Source organism: Bos taurus, chromosome 22, assembly GCF_002263795.3.
Source record: "Bos taurus isolate L1 Dominette 01449 registration number 42190680 breed Hereford chromosome 22, ARS-UCD2.0, whole genome shotgun sequence".
Lineage (NCBI taxonomy): Eukaryota > Metazoa > Chordata > Mammalia > Artiodactyla > Bovidae > Bos > Bos taurus.
Genome location: NC_037349.1, coordinates 55,202,723 through 55,223,937, shown reverse-complemented (window position 1 = coordinate 55,223,937; position 21,215 = coordinate 55,202,723). Strand labels below are relative to the sequence as shown.

Here is a 21,215-nt window from a genome sequence, read left to right as displayed (position 1 = left end):
TTCTATTCCTCTTATTTGGACCCTGTCTCTTCAGTCTCTTTCAAAGGTTTCTCCAAGAACGGATTCGGGCCGTCTCTTGAGATCAGGTCAACACCATTCTTCTTCTTGAGAGCCTCAGCCCAAGCTCAGAAAAAGGAGACCCTGGGCCCTAGGACGATCCTCCATTCCAGACCCAAAACTGTCGCCCCATCCAGCAGGAAGTAGCCAGAGAGATACGGCGCCCTTTTCCCCATATTTTTATGATTTCAGGGTCTAGAATGAAGGAGCCTTTTGGGCCTAGGAAAGAAAACAGCAGTCTCAAAGGCCCTTGCTGAATCATCTAACTTCAGAGAAAACAAAACAGAACTTTAGGTCCCGCCCTGATGCTCCAGGCTGGTTGCATCTATCTGGGACTTATCACCCCCTGTCCGGAAACCTTCCACCCCCTACACCTGCCCAGAAGACTTATCACCCCCTGCGCAACTACAAATGCCATCTCAACTAAAGAATACCCAAACATCCTGCCTGATGAAGGTTTCCCTTATCGCTTGCACAAACCTCCCTATGAATATGGAGCCTCCCTGATCCCTCTCCTTGCTCAGCCTGGTCCTTAGGCCGACTGTCGCCCATCCTTGCCTGAATAAAGGTAACCTACCTCTGTTGAGGTCATCTTTCCTCTTTCTGCCTCGGCCTGAACTATACCTTACATATATACTTAATCGCTTTTCATAAAAGCTATATTACTTATGATTTCATTATATTCTTAATGACATTGCATACTGTCATTTTAAAAACTGAATGTTAATTTGATGAAGTTAAGTGATATTTCATGGTGATCCTAATTTTACCAGTGAAGTTTGAGCTGTTTCCCCCCAGAATGTTTCCTGGCCTTTTGTATTTATTTTCTGAGTTGTCCTAATGCTCTTTCAAAGAACCATTTCCTATATTATATGCAGGAAAACTTTGCGTCATATATTTGTATAATAGTAAAAAACAAGATGAAATCTAAATGTCCAGCAACAGGAAAATATTAAGTCAACAAAGGCACAAGGAGTTGATGGAATAGTTTCCTTTGGGCCTAGGAAAGAAAACATTAGCATTGTGGGAACGCACTGCTGACATATGTTAAACGAAAAAGAACAGCTATAAAAGTAAGTGTGTAGCATGTTCCATGTTAACAACCACAGAAAAATGCCAATTATAACAGGAGTTGTGTTTAAGGGTTGGGATCTCTGAAGACATTTTTTTTTTTTTTTGCTTCTGTGTTTCAAATGTTTCGTAATTCTGTTGCATAATGTTTTGTGGTTAAGAGAAACAATACGTGAAAGACATATTTTCAGTTCTCTTTCCAACTGTGTCTTTCTAGTTTCTTAGGTTTCCCTCTGTATTCCTTTTGAAAACGTCCTTATTTATGTCACAGGAGACGAAACACTTTTGATTTACTTAAATAAATCTGCTGGCACTGCAGTCAGCAGAGAAAAAGACAGTTTGCCATCGGGAGCAAGCAGGGCTCACAGTCATGACCTTGAAGGCAGGCTATTCCAGGTCTTTGGGTCCCTTCCATCCCCACTCCACACCTCTGAGGCTTGGGAAGAAGGGAGGTCTGGAATTGCATAGACCTGAGGGGCCTCCAGTAAATGGTGGGGGAGGAGGAGGGAAGAAATAGACTGTTCCCGTCAGAAAGAGGAGGAAGCCTTCCAGACCTCCAGGATTAGGAATCACCCATGTGAGACCCAGACAGGCACATTTGACAGATAACAAAATGGAAGCACAGAGAGGAAGAATTTCAGTCATCAGGAGAAGCAGACCGGGTCTGTGGGACGCCCAGAGAAACCTTAAATAACAACAACATCATTACTATTACTACTGCTGCTCGAGCACAGGACACCTTCCAAGCAGGTTCCCTTTGGATGGCTGTGCTGATCTTCACAATGGCCCAGAGAGGCAGCAGTACTGGGACTCAGGGTTCCACTTTAGCAGAAGAGGAGACTCAGGTGCAGTAAGGGGGAAGGGAAGGGTTATATTAAGCCCATCTTATGTGGCAAATGTTTCTGTGTTGCTTGGTTTATTATTTATTTGGACATGCAATAAATAGATTTATGCACAGGGTTAGAAAAAAAATGATACTAAAGAAAATAGAGTAAAGACCAAGCCCTGTCCCACCAGCCACTCAGAACTTATTCCCAGAAGCATCTGTCACTCCTTCCTTGGGTGCCCTTGCAGGGCCAGACTAAGTGCACTCAGGCAAATGCCTTGCATGCTCTTGGCCTCCTCCTTCCTTCCTTTCTTTCTTTTGTTGTCTCTTACCCACCCTTTCCTTTCTTTCTTTTGAAAAAATTGCTTCTGGGAAAGCATTCTATTATCAGTTTATACAGGCTGGCTTCATTGTTTCCCATAGATGCATAGTAAGCCATATATGGAGAGATGACCGTTTATTTAGCCAGTGCCCTAGAGGTGGATATTTACGGATCTTTCCAAGCTTCTGTTGGGCTTCCCTGGCAGTTCAAATGGTAAAGAATCTGCCTGCAATGCAAGAGACCCAGGTTTGATCCCTGGGTTGAGAAGATCCCCTGGAGAAGGGAATGGCTACCTACTCCAGTATTCTTGCCTGGAGAATTCTACGGACAGAGGAGCCTTCTGGCTACAGTCCATGGGGTCATAAAGAGTTAGACATGACTTTCGCTTTTTCCAAGCTTCTGTCACTTCTGACTCTCCTCAGACGATCATTGGTTCACATATGCACAAGTTCATCTGTAGGATGGATTTCTGGAAGCAAAATTGCTGGGCCAAAGGATTTGTGCATTAAAAAAAATTTTTTGAAGATCCAAAGTAATCTCCCTGAAGGCTATAAGTATTTGTACAACATTCACAATTTATGAGGGTATCTAATTCTGTACAACCTTGACAACAGGGTATCTTGTCTAACTTAAAAATTTTTGCCAATCTAATATGTTATAATGGTATCTTATTGCAGTTTAGTTTACACTTATAATAAGGGAAGTTGAGCATCATTTCACAGGGTTAAACACCATTTGTAGTTCCTTTTCACTTTCTTTGACCGTTCTTCCTTATGAGGTTGGATTTATTATTATTATTATTGATTGGTAGGGGCTCTCTATATATTAAGAACATTAGCTGCTTCCTAGGATTTATGCTTGTCATTATTTTTCCCAAATACCTCATTTGTCTTTTTTAGCTAATCGTATTGTGATGAAGACATTTAAAATTCTTAGGTATTAGAATGTATCAAAAATTTTGGTACATTTTAAATTATGCATTATACCTAGGAAGACCTTCTGTACCTTGGGATTATTTTCAAAATCTCTTATTTCTTCAAGTAGTTGTATTTAAGCTTTAAGAAATTACACGCTGAGTCATCTGGAATTAATTCTGGTAAAAGGAGCAAGCTGCAGCCCAAGTTAATATTTTCCAAGTGTTTCTTCAATTGTTCCAATACCATTTATTGAGTAATTTATCTTTTTACCCCAGCCCAGCGGTTGTGCTGATGGGCGGCAAGTGGCCTGACCAAGTGGAGCCAATTCAATTATATAACAGCGCCAGAGACCCTGGGAACCCCCAGAGACCGGGGAATCTCAAGGGAACTGGACTTTGAAGGCCAATGAAGATTTGCTTACAGAACTTGCATAGGACTGGGGGAAACAGAGACTCTTGGGGGGTACGAACAAAATGTGTGCACATCATGACACTTGGGAAAGGAGCAGTGACTCCCACAGGAGACTGAGCCAGACCTGACTGTGAGTGTTTGAGGGTCTCCTGCAGAGGCATGGGTCAGCAGCGGCCTGCTGTGGGACAGGAGCACTGGCAGCAGCCATCCTGGGAGGCACCTTTGATATAAGTCCTTTTGGAGGTCACCATTAGGCTGGATGGCATCACCGACTCAAGGGACATGAGTTTGGGTAAACTCCAGGAGTTGGTGATGGACAGGGAGGCTGGGCGTGCTGTGGTCCATGGGGTCGCAAAGAGTCCAACACGACTGAGTGACTGAACTGAACTGACTAGCCCTACCAAAACTCAGCAGTGGCCACAGGACTGGAAAAGGTCAGTTTTCACTCCAATCCCAAAGAAAGGCAATGACAAAGAATGCTCAAAAAACTGCACAATTGCACTCATCTCACACCCTAGTAAAGTAATGCTCAAAATTCTCCAAGCCAGGCTTCAGCAATACGTGAACCGTGAACTTCCAGATGTTCAAGCTGGTTTTAGAAAAGGCAGAGGAACCAGAGATCAAATTGCCAACATCTGTTGGATCATCAAAAAAGCAAGAGAGTTCCAGAAAAACATCTACTTCTGCTTCATTGACTATGCCAAAGCCTTTGACTGTGTGGATCACAATAAACTGTGGAAAACTCTGAAAGAGATGGGAATACCAGACCACCTGACCTGCCTCTTGAGAAACCTATATGCAGGTCAGGAAGCAACAGCTAGAACTGGACATGGAACAACAGACTGGTTCCAAATAGGAAAAGGAATATGTCAAGGCTGTATATTGTCACCCTGCTTATTTAACTTCTATGCAGAGTACATCATGAGAAACACTGGGCTGGAAGAAGCACAAGCTGGAATCAAGATTGCCGGGAGAAATATCAATAACCTCAGATACGCAGATGACACCACCCTTATGGCAGAAAGTGCTGCTGCTGCTGCCAAGTCGCTTCAGTCGTGTCTGACTCTGTGCAACCCCACAGACGGCAGCCCACCGGGCTCCCCCATCCCTGGGATTCTCCAGGCAAGAATACTGGAGTGGGTTGCCATTTCCTTCTCCAATGCATGAAAGTGAAAAGTCAAAGTGAAGTCGCTCAGTCGTGTCCGACTCTTAGCGACCCCATGGACTACAGCCTACCAGGCTCCTCCGTCCATGGGATTTTCCAGGCAAGAGTACTGGAGTGGGGTGCCATTGCCTTCTCTGGCAGAAAGTGAAGAGGAACTAAAAAGCCTCTTGATGAAAGTGAAAGAGGAGAGTGAAAAAGTTGGCTTAAAGCTCAACATTCAGAAAATGAAGATCATGGCATCTGGTCCCATCACTTCATGGGAAATAGATGGGGAAACAGTGTCAGACTTTATTTTTTGGGCTCCAAAATCACTGCAGATGGTGACTGCAGCCATGAAATTAAAAGATGCTTACTCCTTGGAAGAAAAGTTATGACCAACCTACATAGCATATTCAAAAGCAGAGACATTACTTTGCCAACAAAGGTCCATCTAGTCAAGGCTATGGTTTTTCCAGTGGTCATGTATAGACGTGAGAGTTGGACTGTGAAGAAAGCTGAGCACCGAAGAATTGATGCTTTTGAACTGTGGTGTTGGAGAAGACTCTTGAGAGTCCCTTGGACTGCAAGGAGATCCAACCAGTCCATTCTAAAGGAGATCAGCACTGGGTGTTCCTTGGAAGGAATGATGCTAAAGCTGAAACTCCAGTACTTTGGCTACCTTATGCGAAGCGTTGACTCATTGGAAAAGACTCTGATGCTGGGAGGGATTGGGGGCAGGAGGAGAAGGGGACAACAGAGGATGAGATGGCTGGATGGCATCACCGACTTGATGGACATGAGTTTGAGTGAACTCCAGGAGATGGTGATGGACAAGGAGGCCTAGTGTGCGTGATTCAAGGGGTCGCAGAGTCGGACTGAGCGACTGAACTGAACTGAACTGAGAGCCTGTAGACACCAGGACCACGTGGCCTCAGGCCAAACAACTAATAGGGAAGGAGCAGAGCCCCACCCATCGTCAGACAATTAAAGATTTACTGAACATGGCTCTGCCCACCAGAGCAAACCCAGTGTTCCCCACAGCCAGCCCCTCCCATCAGGAAGCTTGCACAAGACTCTTAAACTCATCCATCAGAAGGCAGACAGAAGAAGAAGAACTACTATTCAAAAGCCTCCAGAACAAAATCACAATCACAGAGAGCTAACCAAAATGATCACATGTATTACAGCCCTGTTGTGGCTAACGGGCTTGCGTAACTCCATGAAGCTATGAGCCATGCCATGCAGGGCCACCCAGGATGGACAGGTCATGGTGGAGAGTTCTGACAAAATGTAGTCCACCAGAGAAGGGAACTGCAAACCACTCCAGTATTCTTGTCTCGAGAATCCCATGAACAGTAAGAAAAAGGCAAAAAGATATGACACTGGAAGATGAACCCTCCAGAAAGGTAAGTATCCAATATGCTACTGGGGAAGAATGGAGAAATAGCTCCAGAAAGAGAGCTGGACCAAAGTGGAAATGATGCTCAGTTGTGGATGTGTCTGGTGGTGAAAGCAAAGCCTGATGCTGTAAAGAACAACATTGGATAGGACTTTGAATGTTAGGTTGATAAATCGAAGTAAACTGGACATGGTCAAGCAGGAAATGGCAAGAGTGAACAATGATGGTTTAGGACCAGTGGACTAAAATAGACGGGAATAGACAAATTTAATTCAGATGACCATTCTATCCACTACTGTGGGCAAGAGTTCCTTAGAAGAAATGGAGTAGCCCTCACAGTCAACAAAAGAGTCTGAAATGCAGTACCTGGGTGCAATCTCAAAAACGACAGAATGACCTCGGTTCATTTCCAAGGTAAACCGTTCAGTATCACACTAGTCCTAGTCAACGTCCCAACCACTAATGCTGAAGAAGCTGCAGTTGACTGGTTCTATGAAGATTTACCTTCTAGAACTAACACCAAAAAAAAAAAAAAAAAAGATGTCCTTTCATCATAGGGTACTGGAATGCAAAAGTAGAGTCAAGAGATACCTGGAGTAATAGGCAAGTTTGGCCTTGGAGTACAAACTGAAGCAGGGCAGAGGCTAAAAGAGTTTTGTCAAGAGAACACACTGGTCATGGCAAACATCCTCTTTCAATAGCACAGGAGACGAATCTACACACGGACACCACCAAATGGCCAATACCGAAATCAGGCCTATTGTATTCTTTGCAGCCAAAGATGGAGAGGCTCTATATAGTCAGAAAAAACAAAACTGGGAGCTGACTGTGGCTCAGATCATGAATTCTTTATTGCAAAATTCAGGCTTAACTTGAAGAAAGTAGGGAAAACCACTAAGCCATTCAGGTATGACCTAAATCAAACCTCTTATGATTATACAGTGGAAGTGATAAATAAATTCAAGGGAATAGATCTGGTAGAGGGAGAGCCTGAAGAACTAAGGATGGAGGTTCGTAACATTGTACAGGAGGAAGTGACCAAAATCATCCTAAAGAAAAAGAAATGCAAGAAGGTGAAGTGGTTTTCAGAAGAGGCCTTAATGACCCAGATAACCATGATGGTGTTGTCAATCACCTAGAGCCAGATATCCTGGAGTGTGAACTAAAGTGGGCCTTAGGAAGCATCACTACGAACAAAGCTAGTGGAGGTGATGGAATTCCAGTTGAGCTATTTCAAATCCTGGAAGGTGATGCTGTGAAAGTGCTGCACTCAATATGCCAGCAAATTTGGAAAACTCAGCAGTGGCCACAGGACTGGAAAAGGTCAGGTTTCATTCCAATTCCAAAGAAGAGAAATGCCAAAGAATGTTTAAACTACAGTACAATTGCACTCATTTTACATGCTAGCAAGGTAACACTGAAAATCCTTCAAGCTAGGCTTCAGCAGTATATGAACCAAGAACTTTCAGATGTACATGCTGGATATAAAAAAAGCAGAGGAACCAGAGATCAAATTATCAACATCCATTGGATCATGGAGAAAGCAAGGAATTCCAGAAAAACATCTACTTCTGCTTCACTGACTATGTGAAAACCTTTGATTGTGTGGCTAACAACAAACTGTGGAAAATGCTTAAAGAGATGGGAATAAAGACCACTTTACCTGTCTCCTGTGAAACCTGTATGCAGGTCAAGAAGGAACAGTCAGAACCAACCAGACATGAAACAAGGAACTGGTTCAAAATTGGGAAAGGAGTATATCAAGGCTATGTTTCGTCATCTTGCTTATTTAACTACTATGCTGAGTACATCATATGAAATTCTGGGCTGGATGACTCAAACTGGAATCAAGATTGCCAGGAGAAATATCAACAGCCTCAGACCTGCAGGTTATAGTCCTCTACTGACAGAAAGCAAAGAGGAACTAAAGAGCCTCTTGATGAGGGTGAAAAAGGAGAGTGAAAGGCTGGCTTAAAACTCAACATTCAAATAACTAAGATCATGGCATCCAATCCCATCACTTCATGGCAATAGATGGGGGAAAAGTGGAAAAACTAACAGATTTTATTTTCCTGGGCTCCAAAATCACTGCAGATGGTAACTACAGTCATGAAATTAAAAGACACTTGCTCCTTGGGGAAAAAAGCTATGACCACCCTAGACAGTGCATTAAAAAGCAGAGACATCACTTTGCCAACAAAGGTCCATATAGTCCCAGCAATGGTTTTTCCAGTAGTCATGTATGGATATGAGAGTTGGACCAGAAAGAAGGCTGTGTTGAAGAATTGATGCTGTCAAACTGCAGTCCTGGAGAAGACTCTTGAGAGTCCCTTAGTCAGCAAGAAGATCATACCGGTCAATCCTAAAGGAAATCAACTCTGAATATTCATTGAAAGGACTGATGCTGAAGCTGAAGCTCCAATACTTTGGCCACCTGATGTGAAGAGCTGACTCATTGGAGAAGACCCTGATGGTGGGAAAGATTAAGGGCAGGAGAAGTGGGAGAACAGGATGAGATGGTTAGATAGCATCACTAACTCAGTGGACATGAGTTTGACCAAACTCCAGGAGATACTGAAGGACAGGGAAGCCTGGTGTGCTGCAGAACATAGGGTCTTTAAGAGTCGGACACAACTCAGCAACTGAACATCTTTTCTCCAGGGATTTTCAAAGTCACCTTATAATATATACCAAATCCCCATATGTATTTGAGTCTATTTCTGGCCTCTCCTCTGTTCTGTGTATCTGTCTGCCTGTTTATTCTGGAGCCACTTTCACACACTATCACATCAAACCAAAGCACCCTAGTGGTGCAGGTAAAGCCCAAACCAGGTCTCCTTGCCTGCCCTCCTTTCTCTCCCATACCTGGGTGGTCTTCTACCTCTGTGGGGGTCAGAGAGGCCCCAGATCCTGATCCTCCAAAGCAGGGAGATAAAGAAGCATAACACACAGCCTTTCCCTCCCCACTCCTTCATTCAGAGGCACTGACTGGTATCTGCAGTCTCCAAACTGGACTCCAGTTTTCTCAAGAGAGAAGTGGTGTGCCCTGGGGTAAGTCAGCTCCCCTCGTGATGCCTCAGCTTCCCGTCACCAAAATGGTAATGAGAATAATGACACTTATGTCTCAAGGATGCAATCGTCTGACGCCTGCAAAGGAGCCACGGTGAGAGCCAAGATGACGGAGGACACTGCCCACGGCAGAGATTTACCAGTTGTGCGGCATTCTAACAACCAGTGAGTCAGCCTAAAGGTCTGTCCACCCAGACATCAAGGACACAGGACTCACTAGGCCAGGTGGTCTGAAGAGGAGAGGGTGGAATTGGCTCTGACCTCAGAACTGCTGAGCTGTAAAGGGTGTAGCATAGCCCCAGGGAGGGCCCCATCCTGCTTGGCATGGGACCTGGGGCCCACGAGGAGCCCTACAAGGTGGGCAGCAAGGGCAGGGAAGCTAGGCAGTGCGGGAATACCGGGAAGGTGGGAAGCTAGGCAGTGCGGGAATACCGGGAAGGTGGGAAGCTAGGCAGTGCGGGAATACCGGGAAGGTGGTTGGAGGTTGAGCCTTCCACACGACACCCAAGACCCAGCGGGTGCCGTTCCTGGAGGCGCCACCTGCTTGCTTCGCTTTGGAACTTCTATCTGCCCTCACCCAATGCTATGAGCCCAGGGGAGGCCAGGCCTGGAGCCCAGAAGTCCTGTGAGCAATGCCTCTCAGAACACCCACCTTCCAGAGCAGGAACGGCACAGCCCCCAGGCCGTCTGCCCCCCCTCCCCACCACCAGCACTGCACCTCAGCTTCACAAAGACCGTGGCACTGCTTGCCTACATCATATGAGCTCCTCCACGGGGGAGGGATCAATATCATTCCCATTTTCCAGATGAGCAAACTGAGATTCAGATGGAACGCATGAACGGCCCAAAGTCAAAACAACAGCAGGTGGCAAAGTTAGAAGTTTGTCTTTTCAGCCTAAAAGCCTGACCACGAGGAGCTCTGGACAGCTGAAGTGGACTGTCTGTTCAGTCATCTGCTTGTTCAGCAAACATTCACGGAGCGTCAGCCCTATATTTGCCAATGGAATAGGTGCTGGGTGTACAGCGGCAGGGGCTTCCTAGGTGGCTCAGTGGGAAAGAATCCGCCTGCAATGCAGGAGACCCGGGTTCGATCCCTGGGTCAGTAAGATCTCCTGGAGGAGGCAATGGCCACCCACTCCAGTATTCATGCCTGGAGAATCCCGTGGACAGAGAAGCCTGGTCGGTTACACTCCATAGGGCCGCAAAGAGTCAGACACAACTGAAGCGACTTAGCACACACGCACAGAGACAGAGTAGAAACATTTCTTGTTCAAAAGGGCCAAATACAATAACTATTCTATGATATCAAGTCTAATGGACATAGAAAGGGAAGGAGTGATTAGCTGCTTTGAATCAGGGCAGGCTTCCTAGAGGAGGCAACTTGGAGGACAGAACTTGAATGACATGTTCATCGTCAAAGATGAAAAGGACGTTCCTGGGCTGAATCTGAAATGCAGGTTCCTGGGCTCCGGTGTTATGCTCCAGGCTTCTGTCCTCTCTGGTAGACTTAAGAATTTCCAGGGAAGCTTGTTAGAAATACCCTCTGCGAGGCCTTGTGTCAGACCGTCTGAAACCAAACTGCAGCCCTACCAGCACTTGAATGTTTTCACAGCCTAATTTTTTAATCTGGGGATGTTCTGTTTGGGACCTGCCATCCAATGGGCAGTTACTGACAGCTTTTTGTTTTCCTTCCTTTTATGAACATGGTTCATCTTAAGAAAAACTCTAAATGCAATGGGAAAATAAAGCCAGAAGCCCCAGGGACAAAGCTCACACCCAGTTAGCCTGTCACAACGAGGCTGGTGCTCTGCCTTGCGCTCGGAAATCATTATCTGGGGCCGTGAGGGAAGCGCTTCCTGCCCTCCCACTGACAGTGCCCGGCACTGTGGGAGAGGCTGTGAGCTCTGGGAACTTCTGTGCCTGCCTGGGAGAAAGGGGGTCTCCTTTCAAGACACACAGGAGGGAGGGAAGGAGGGACAGGGTGCAAGCTGGGCTTCACTGGCGGTCCTTAAGCAAGGGAGCGAGACCTGCAGCGGTAAAGAGCAAGCGGACAGAGCACGTGTGTTCAGATTCTGCTTCTACTGCTTCTGAGTTGTGCCATTCAGACAAGTGACTTAACCGCTCTGTGCTTCAGCTTCTTCATCTGTAATACGGGGACAAGCGCAATATCTATCTTGTGGGCTGTGTGAGGATTAACTGAGTTAATATATATAAAGGACTTAGAAGACTACCCATCAGATATAGTAACATTTATGTAACTATTTGTTTCCATTATATTAACGTGCCAGTTGGAAAGTCAGGGGCTATCTACAGTTAAGACTTAAGCTCAAGGCATCTTCTCTGACCAACCGTTGTTGTTCAGTCGCTAAATGGTGTTCGACTCTTTGCGACTCAATGGACTGCAGCACACCAGGCTCCTCTGTCCTCACTATCTCCTGGAGTTTGCTCAGATTCATGTCCATTGAATCGGTGATGCTCTCTAACCATCTCATCCTCTGCCTTCCTCTTCTCCTTTTGCCTTCAGTCTTTCCCAGCATCAGAGTCTTTTCCAATGATCAACTGCTATCATTCACCAAGTGCTGACTGAGAACCAGCTCTGATGGTTTCCTGTGCTGGGCACTGGGGACACAGCAGTGAAAGAGATACAGCCCCTGCCGCAAGGACCCCACCTCCACCCCCACTGAGGAGGCAGATTTGCCCAAGGGATCTTTGCCCCCAAACTCAGCACAATCTACGCTGGGGGTGGCCTTGGAGATGGTTAAACTTTGGGCCTCCCCAGGCCATCACTCTAAGAAGGTGGTTCTCAGCTGAGCCTGGACTGCATTTGAAAGTATCAGATCAGGAGATCTAAGAAGTGATCAAAGGATTTTCTTTCCCCTCAGGATTCCTCTACGGTCATTCGAGAGTGTACGATATAACCACAATGAATATCAGAAAAGGAAGAAAAAGGGGAAAGACGTTCCCAGGAGGCACAGCAAAAGCTAGGAGGGGCATTGGAGTTGGACACTCCCAGGATTGAATCTGGTGCTGTCACTTTCCAGACACAAGCCCTCAGGTTAAGGGGCTTTACTTCTCTGAGCATCAGTTTCCACATCTGTGAAATGGGCAGGTTGGGACATGTAGGACTTGGTGGCGATGGGAGGACTGAGCAAGATGACACTTCTCAGACAGTGCTTGCCCATGTGAGATGCTCAGTGCCAGCTAGCTGCACCCCTCCGTCATCTCCATTTTGCAGATGAAACCACTGAGGTTCAAGGAGAGGAGGTGACCTGCCCACAAGATCTGGGCTCCATCCCAGATCTGCTTTAAGCCATTTCTGAAGCCAACAGCAGGAAGTAACTTCCTCCCTCCAGCCTGAGTCACTTCATCTGCGAAATGGGTAGATGGAGCAGAAGATCAGATCAGATGATGTCTGGAGGTTTATCTGATGCTGGGAATTAAAAGAATGTTCTATTAATGACAACAGCTAACAGCTACTTTGAGCAAACAGCTAACCATGGAGGACAGGGAAGCCTGGAGCGCTGCAATTCATGGGGTCGCAGAGAGTCCGACTCGATTTAGTGACTGGACAGCAACAGCTACCCAGGGTGTCCCAGGAACCTTACATACATTGTTTTTAATCTGAGAAACAAAGCAAGTCACAAACAAGAGAACTGAGGCCTCAGGTAGCTGGTAAGGGACTAATATCCAGAAAACAGAAAGAACTTACACAAATTAACAGTAATAATACACATAACCCGACTATAAAATGAGCAAAGACCCTGAATAGGCATTTCTCCATAGAACCTATGAAAAAATGCTGAACATCATTAGCTATCAGGGAAAAGCACATAAAACCACAGTGAGACATCATTTTACCCACACCAGGATGGAGACAATGAAACACACAATAACAGGTGCTGTCAAAGATATGGAAAAACGGAAACCTTCAAACACACTGATGAGATTGTAAAATGGTGCAGCCTCTTTGGAAAACAGGCAATGCCTCGAAAAGTTAAAGATACAGTTACTGTATAACACCGTATAATAGTCCTAAATATATACATATATGCCTGAGACCAATAAAACCCTTTTTCCATACAAAAATCTGTTCACAGCAGCACTATAAACAATAGCCCAGAAAATGGAAACAACATCAACGTCCATCAACAGATGGATGGACAAAGTGCGGCACATCCATACAACGGACTATTATTCAGCCGTGAAAAGGAATGAAGGGCTGACACGCAACGCAACGTGGACGAACCTCGCAAATATTATACTGAGTCAAAGACAGCGACCCACAAAGACCACACATTATATGACTTGCACTTCCATGCAATGTCCAGAGCAGGGAGATCTACAGACACAGAAAGTGGATTAGTGGTTGCCATGGGTTTGAGGAGGGGCGGGAGAAAAAGGAGAGTGACTGAATGGGTAGGGGTTTCTTTCTGGGGTGATGAAAATGTTCTACAATTAGATTGTTGTGAAGGGTAGTATATCTCTGTGAACATATTGGAAACCCCTGAATTGTGCATTTTAAATAAGTGGACTACATACTATGTACATTGCATCTTAATACAGCTGTTAAAAAAGAAAGAAAAAGTCTAAGGCCTAGAGAGACAGACTTACTAAAGGATAATCAGCTAACTTTAGAACAAGACTCAGGCCTCGCATTCCCAGGCCAGCGACCCAGGCTGACTTTCTGAAAAGAGGGATCAGTAACAACTACTTGTCCCACACCAGGCACCTTATATACTATTTTATCTAATAGGGCCAACAAGTCTAAGAAATATACATGACTAACCCCAAGTCACGGATGAGAAAACCGAGGCTCCGAAATGCACAGTGACCTGCCCAAGTCACTGTCCTGATTCATGCTCTGCAGAAGCAGACCCAGAGATGGGAGATGTATGAAGGAAGTACTCCAAGGAGAAGGTGGAGAGGGGGCAGGAGCAGACCGAGCAGAGAAGGCAGGCATCACAGGCAGAGTCCCGCCCTCCCTGCAGTATGAATCATCCCCAGGCTTGGCCCTGGTGAGGCAAGCGAGAGACTCGGCCCCTGAATACCCAAGAGCCTTTGGTCAAGGGCCTCAGGGATGCGGGTGGGAGGTGGACATCCCCAGGCGTGTCTAGGTTTCTGCATTTGTGGACAAATGGCTGACAGCCCAACAGCAGCCTCCAGAGGAGGGTCGCAGGTGCAAGCCTTTGGAGGCAAAAGCACAACCCGATTGGAGGCGGGTTTCCCAGACGCTGCAAAGGATCCAAGGGCTCCGGGTGGAGTACCAACACCCCCTGCCTCAGGCACCTAACTAGGAAATAGGCATCTGGGTTTTGTCCCTGGGTCTTCCCCCAAAGCCCATGACCTCCTCACCCTCTTCCAGAAGGATGTGTTCATAGCCTGGGCTGAAGAAGTTCCTAGTACGTGGTCCAGAGGGGTTAGGATGACAAGCAGAGACAGATCCCAGAGAAGACAGAAGAGGAAAAAGCAGGCATGAGGTGGGTGCTGGGGGCTGTGCAGTGGTGACGGGGGCTGGCAAGCAGCAGCCCCTCCCTCTGTGGCCTGGAGTTAAATGCCATCCAAGCACCTCTTCTCTGCTGCTGACAGCTCTGGTTAGGGGGTGGAGGGAGCCAGCTAACAGATATGACTGCAGGATACAGATGTGCTTGAAAGAAACCCCCACGGAGGGAAGTGTTTTGGATAAACCTCTTCAGAGGGAGGCTGGCAGAGGCAGGGACATGCTGACTCCTGCCTCTATCGGTGCTAATGGAGAAGCTGCAGTGTTTAAAGAGAGGCCATCAACTGCTACTAAATCCCAGGTGACTGTGACCTGTTCCACTTAGTCACCCAGCACAAAGGATCTGCTTTGAGAATCGCTTAGCAGGCAAAGTGAGTTGATTCAAACATTCCTTCGGTCTCCACTTATTCCTGCCTGTGATGCAGCCGGCTGACGCTGTGTTTGGCGTTGGGGGTGAAGGGAAGGTGCCGGGGGTGGTCTTAAAAATGAATCAGAGAAGGTCTCTACACTCAAGGAGTGCATCATGAAGTAGGGGAGACAGACAGAGCAGGAACCACAACACAGGGTGGTAACCGTCATGGTGAGAGTTACAGATGGGAGCCCAGAGGAGGGTATACTTCCTTGCACTGGCGGACTTAGGAATAACTTACACAAAGGGTGAGGCTGGAGTTGGGTTTTGAGGGATGAGTAGGAGTTGACTTGAAAGCGTGAGAGAAATGCCTTCAAGTTTCCTTGACTGATGAAGAGTAGGATCGGGGTTGTGCTTGAGTTTCAGTTGTGCTCTGAACACTGTACAATACTGTCTATCTTGAGACTCCCATTTCCTTAGTCCCCCAAATTACAACTTTTTAAAGTATGGTAGAAATAAATCCCTTCGGAGTCAGTCCTGTGTGAATGACCTTGTGCCCAACTCAGAGTAAACACTCAGTGTTCGTTACCTTTTTTTTCCCCATTTTCTTACATGGCTACAGGCTAAGCCTGCCCAGTCCCTAGGCCAACCAGAGACACTGGCCACTATTCATCAGGTCAACCAGGAGGTAGCATAGAACTGTGGACAGCAGGCCTGAAGTTCACTATGTGTGGGAAGGGTGGGAACTGTGAGTGCCCACATGCCTCTCTAAACTTCAGAGCCCACCCTGCCCCACCATGATAACCTATGAGGGTAGCTTTTAGTGGGGGAGTGGTGATGGGTGAGAGGTACCATCTTCTGGTAGCTCCTTGGAAAAAGATGCTTGCTCCTTGGAAGGAAACCTATAATAAACCTAGACAGTGTATTAGAAAGCAGAGACATCACTTTGCCAACAAAGGTGTATATAGTCAAAGCTATGGTTTTTCCAGTAGTCACATATGGATGTGAGAGTCGAACCATAAAGAAGGCTGAGCACCAAAGAACTGATGCTTTCGAACTGTGGTGTTGGAGAAGACTCTTGAAAGTCCATTGGCAGCAAGGAAATCAAACCAGTCAATCCTAAAGGAAATCAGCCCTGAAGATTCATTGGAAGGATTGAAGCTGAAGCTGAAGTTCCAATACTTTGGCCCCCTGATGTGAACAGCCAACTCACTGGAAAAGATCTTGATGCTGGGAAAGATTGAAGGCAGGAAGAGAAGAGGGAAGCAGAGGATGAGATGGTTGGATGGCCTCACCAACTCAATGGACATGAATTTGGGCAAACTCTGGGAGATAGTGAAGGACAGGGAAGCCTGGCGTGCAGCAGTCCATGGGGTCACAAAGAGTTGGACATGACTGAGCAACTGAACAGCAACAACCACCACCACCTTCTGGAAACAGAGAGGCCATTCTGAGTTATCACATTGATTTGGAGGGCACATTTGGCATCAGTGGGGAGCGGCCCTTGTCTTCTGTCCTGCCATGTTCCAAATGTGCCCTGGAAGATATGTAGGTAGAAAAACCCGTTTGTGTGAAATTTGCTCAGCCATGTCCGACTCTTTGCGACCCCATGGACTATACAGTCCATGGAATTTTCCAGGCCAGAATACTGGAGTGGGTAACCTTTCCCTTCTCCAGGGGATCTTCCCAACCCAGGGATTGAACCCAGGTTTCCCGCATTGCAGGCGGATTCTTTAAGAGCTGAGCCACAGGGGAAGCCCCCCAAACCTGTTTATAATCATCTAAATCCAACCCTCCCAATCTATTTCCTGTAAACACAAAAACTCACTGCACAGCTTTAATCTACTCTAAATTGTCTATGATTGCGCTGATGATATAAGCTGAGGGAAAGTGATACAGGATTCTGTTTGGAGGTTTTTCAGCAGTTGAATCATCAATGTTTGAGTTGCCCATTCAACACACCTATACCTGTCTGCTCTGGTAACTCTGTATTTACTCAATTTTAGACATGACTACAGGCATCAACTGCTTCAGAAACCCTTCAAGTTGGGCATGCCCAAGCATTTATCTAGTGAAATATATATTCCTACTTCATTACAAATGGCTTTCCTCATATTTCTCCTTTACCATCTGATTGGCATATTATTGTTATTACCATTTTTAGTATTTGTAGATAAACTGTATGATCTAGGCATGAACTGTCTTTCAGGATTGTAAAGAGGGCATGACAAACTGTTATGAAGGGTGCATTGAAGGATTCAGAACCACTGACAGAATCTAGACAACTGGCAATCTATCCTATATTCCTTGGGATGACAGACAGCACAGCCTAAAGACCAGAGACAGGGCTTGGGAGCCAGAAGGCCCGAAATGTAAAACTCAGAGCTGTTGCTTACTAACTATGCACCGGGGGAATACATACACTCTTGCTAATTCTTAGCATCCTCATCTGCAAAATGGGGATAAAATAACCCACCTCAGAGGGTTATAAAATGTTAGTCACTCAGTTGTGTCTGACTCTTTGAGACCCATGGACTGTAGCCCCAGGCTACAGATCCTCTGTCCATGGGATTCTCCAGGCAAGAATACTGGAGTGGGTAGTCATTCCCTTCTGCAGGGGATCTTCCTTCCCAGGGATCAAATCCAGGTCTTCTGCATTGCAGGCAGACTCTTTACCATCTGAGCCACCAGAGAAGTTGATAGAGGGTTTTAGTGGGGGCTATATGAGCTTGACTACAAGTGAAGTCACTCAGTCGCGTCTGACTCTTTGTGACCCCATGGACTGTAGCCTGCCAGGCTCCTCCGTCCACGGGATTTTCCAGGCAAGAACACTGCCATTTCCTTCTCCAGGGGATCTTCCTGACCCAGGGTTTGAACCTGGGTCTCCTGCATTGCAGGCAGACTCTTTACTTTTTGAGCTACTAGGGAATCCCAGAGGTTGACTTCTGAGGTTGACTACAGAAAGATGCCAATTAAGTGCTGAGTGCTAAGAGAAGTTGTTATCATCATTGTCAATGCTGTTATTATTATCTCTTCAAGGAATCCTCCCCAGATGGGACCCTGAGATGGATAGGGCATTAGCACCCCCCACTCCCTATGCATCCAGTCTGCCTCAGCATCCTGGATCTCCAGACACTGATCCACGTGAACCATGACAACTAATACCCCCTGTTGGATCCATGATAACTAAGATAACTAGCCATGATAACTAAGATAACTAACCGTGATAGCTAACATGACTAACTATCATAACTAACATGATAACTAACCATGATAACTAAGATCCCCCTGAGTCAGGCCTCACCCTCTACCGTATGTTGCCATGGGTGATGATGGGGGAGCAGACTATTGCCCAACAGCTCCCCGAGTCTCCCCACTGGCGTCCAGCTCAGCTGCCCTGTGTTCCCCACCACTCCTAGGACCCTGGCATGCCCTGTGCTGAGTCCCCTGGCTGTGGGGGCCAGCAGGATCAGCCTCTCAGCTTTCAGCTCTGGTCTCAAGCCTCCAGAACAGCCCCTCTGCACTGGCCCATCCTGGCCTGCAGAGCTGTCTCCTTCCAAGGTTAAGTAAGCATCCAGAGGACACTCATCCAGCTCTCAACAAGCCATCCCCCGACAGGTCTCGGTGCATGAACTCCGGAGTGGATGCTGGGAGCTGCCTGTCTCATCACCGTTCCTCTGTGGTTCTCTCCACCCTTCCACAGCAGGAATCCCAGCGTTCATCTCCTGCCTTCCCCATCCCCCTGGGACTTCTGCTCTTAGGGACCCCAGGAGGATCTTGACCCCAAGGCAAAGGGAACCAGCACAGCTGTTAGAGCTGAGAGTGCCCCTCCCAGCCTCAGAAGACCCAGAGCCACCTCTTCAGTCCTCCAGACACTGGCGGAGTCGTTAGGACTCCCTGCAAAGTGATGGATGAAATACGATTTTGATCAAGTGCTATGTGAGACCTCTGAAACGACACACACGCGGCCCACTCTGAAGAAGTCCGCAGTCTGGCTGGGAGGGACAGTCATGTAACAGATAACTGCTGTTCCGATGTGATCCGTGGTGAGTGTGAGGTGTGTGTTAGAGGCCACTGGCCTTGTCACGCGGGAATGGCTAAGTCTACCTGGGCAAGGCAGGAAGGCCTCTGAGAAAGGTTAACATCGAAATGGGATACTGAAGAATGAGCAGGAGTTTTCCAAGACCTGGGCTGGACTGTCAAGTCTCTTCCCCTATTTCTAAGCCTACAATCCCGGCATGGCGAGCCCATGCCTTTCTTCCTGAGTGACAATCTCGGGGGAAGAGGAGACAGAGGAGAAGCTGAGGATGGAAAACAGCTCTTTACATCTGGAAGGATCCATGTTTAGACCGGATCCTGGTTCAGAGACACTGGCTTCCCCAGACAATTCCAAACACACAAAAATCAGTATTTCCCAGAGTCCCACAGAGCATGACTTCCTTAGGAAAAAACTATATGTTAAGTGAAAAAGAAGACTCAAAGATCATATATTTCAGAAACACTGAGTAAGCAGAGTCAAGCAGACATTACTGCAGGACTTCTCAGGGCCTTTAAAGGTAAAATAAGATAATAATTTACATATTTTAAGTAGATTTGTATAACTATAATGATTCAATAATATTAAAAATATAATAATAACTTTATAGCTGTCTTTTATTTGGTGCTTCCTAAAGTACAAACCACATGTTGCATGCTATCTCATGGTTGTTCAGTCACTAAGCTGTATCCAACTCTTTGTGACCTCATAGACCCCAGAATACCAGCCTCCTCCACTCTATCCCAGAGTCTGCTCAAACTCATGTCCAACCATCTCATCCTCAGCTGCCCCCTTCTCCTCCTGTCCTCAATGTTTACCAGCATCAGGGTCTTTTCCAATGAGTCAGCTCTTTGCATCAGGTGGCCAAAGTATTGGAACTTCAGCTTCAGCATCAGTCTTTCCAATGAATATTCAGGGTTGATTCCCTTTACGATTGGTTGGATCTCCTTGCAGTCCAAGAGACTCTGAAGAGCCTTCTCCAACACCACAGTTCAAAAGCATCAGTCCTTCAGCATTCAGCCTTGTTTACGGTCCAACTCTCATATCCATACATGACTAGTGAAAAAAACCATAGCTTTGACTATATGGGCCTTTGTTAGCAAAGTAATGTCTCTGCTTTTTAATACGCTGTCTAGGTTGGTCGTAAGTTTTCTTTCATAGTTGTCTCATGAACCCTTATAAAACTTCAGGTCATCAGTACTGCCCCGTTTTGCCCACAGGGAGACTTAATCAAGCCAAGAAGTGAAGTTCACTGCCCAAGATCACACATTAAAGTATGGCTGGGATTCTAAGTCAAGTTCTGTCTGACCCAACATCCCCACCCTTTCCTGAGAATTCTGAATCCCTAAGCAGGGGTGTGATGTACTGCATTTCCAAAGTTCTTCAGCTGTGGACCTTCCTTATATCTAGGGTTCCAAAAAGTGACTTTTGGGAATCACTGCTCTTCTGTTCGTTCCCAGAAGATTCACCAAAAGCAACCTGAGGATATCTGAGGTTCCGCTCCTCTTCTTGTTCCCCGTCCCCAGCTGGGGCCTGGGCTCGAGTCCCTGAGGAGTCACTGTGCTCACTCCAGGGGCCAATGACAGAATAAGGTGGGGTTCCCATTGGTGGCTGGGATTCCAGCTGGCAGCTCCAAAGCTATCCACATCTAAACAGATGACTTCACTGGTCACATATGGCCCACAGAGGGTTCCAAATTCTCTTCCCAGCCAGTTTTGAGCTGCTGTTTCAAACTCAGCTGCTACTTGAGTCGCCAGCAGACTAGTTAGGTTATGAACTCAGAATCCTTTGAACCGTTGCCCGCCTAGGAAAAAGGACAGACCCTCTAAGGCCGAATGCAGTTGACCAAAGAAGGCCACTGGCTGGACCCAGGCCTTGTCTTTCTCACTTGGGCGCCCATGTCAGCCTCTGTGCTCATGTGTCCAGACACTTCCTGCCACCTCCTCCCTGCTGGCAGAGCAGTCTTGCAACAGGCAATGTTCAACTCATCCCTCCTAAGAACTCTTCTATGGCTCCCTAGTGCCCGCAGCAGAAGTCAAGACCACCGAGCCTGATTTTCAAGGTCTCTGGAAATGGGGGAGACTCTGCAGTCATTTTCCCCTTCTCAGCCACCCCCC

The 21,215-nt window shown here is 46.6% G+C and overlaps 1 protein-coding gene across 2 annotated transcripts in view; it reads right to left on the bottom strand.

The window, feature by feature from the left end:
- The window catches only part of HRH1 (histamine receptor H1), a 110,349-nt gene that overhangs the window by 69,181 nt on the left and 19,953 nt on the right, over nucleotides 1-21,215 (bottom strand). The gene's annotated exons all lie outside the window — the stretch shown is intronic.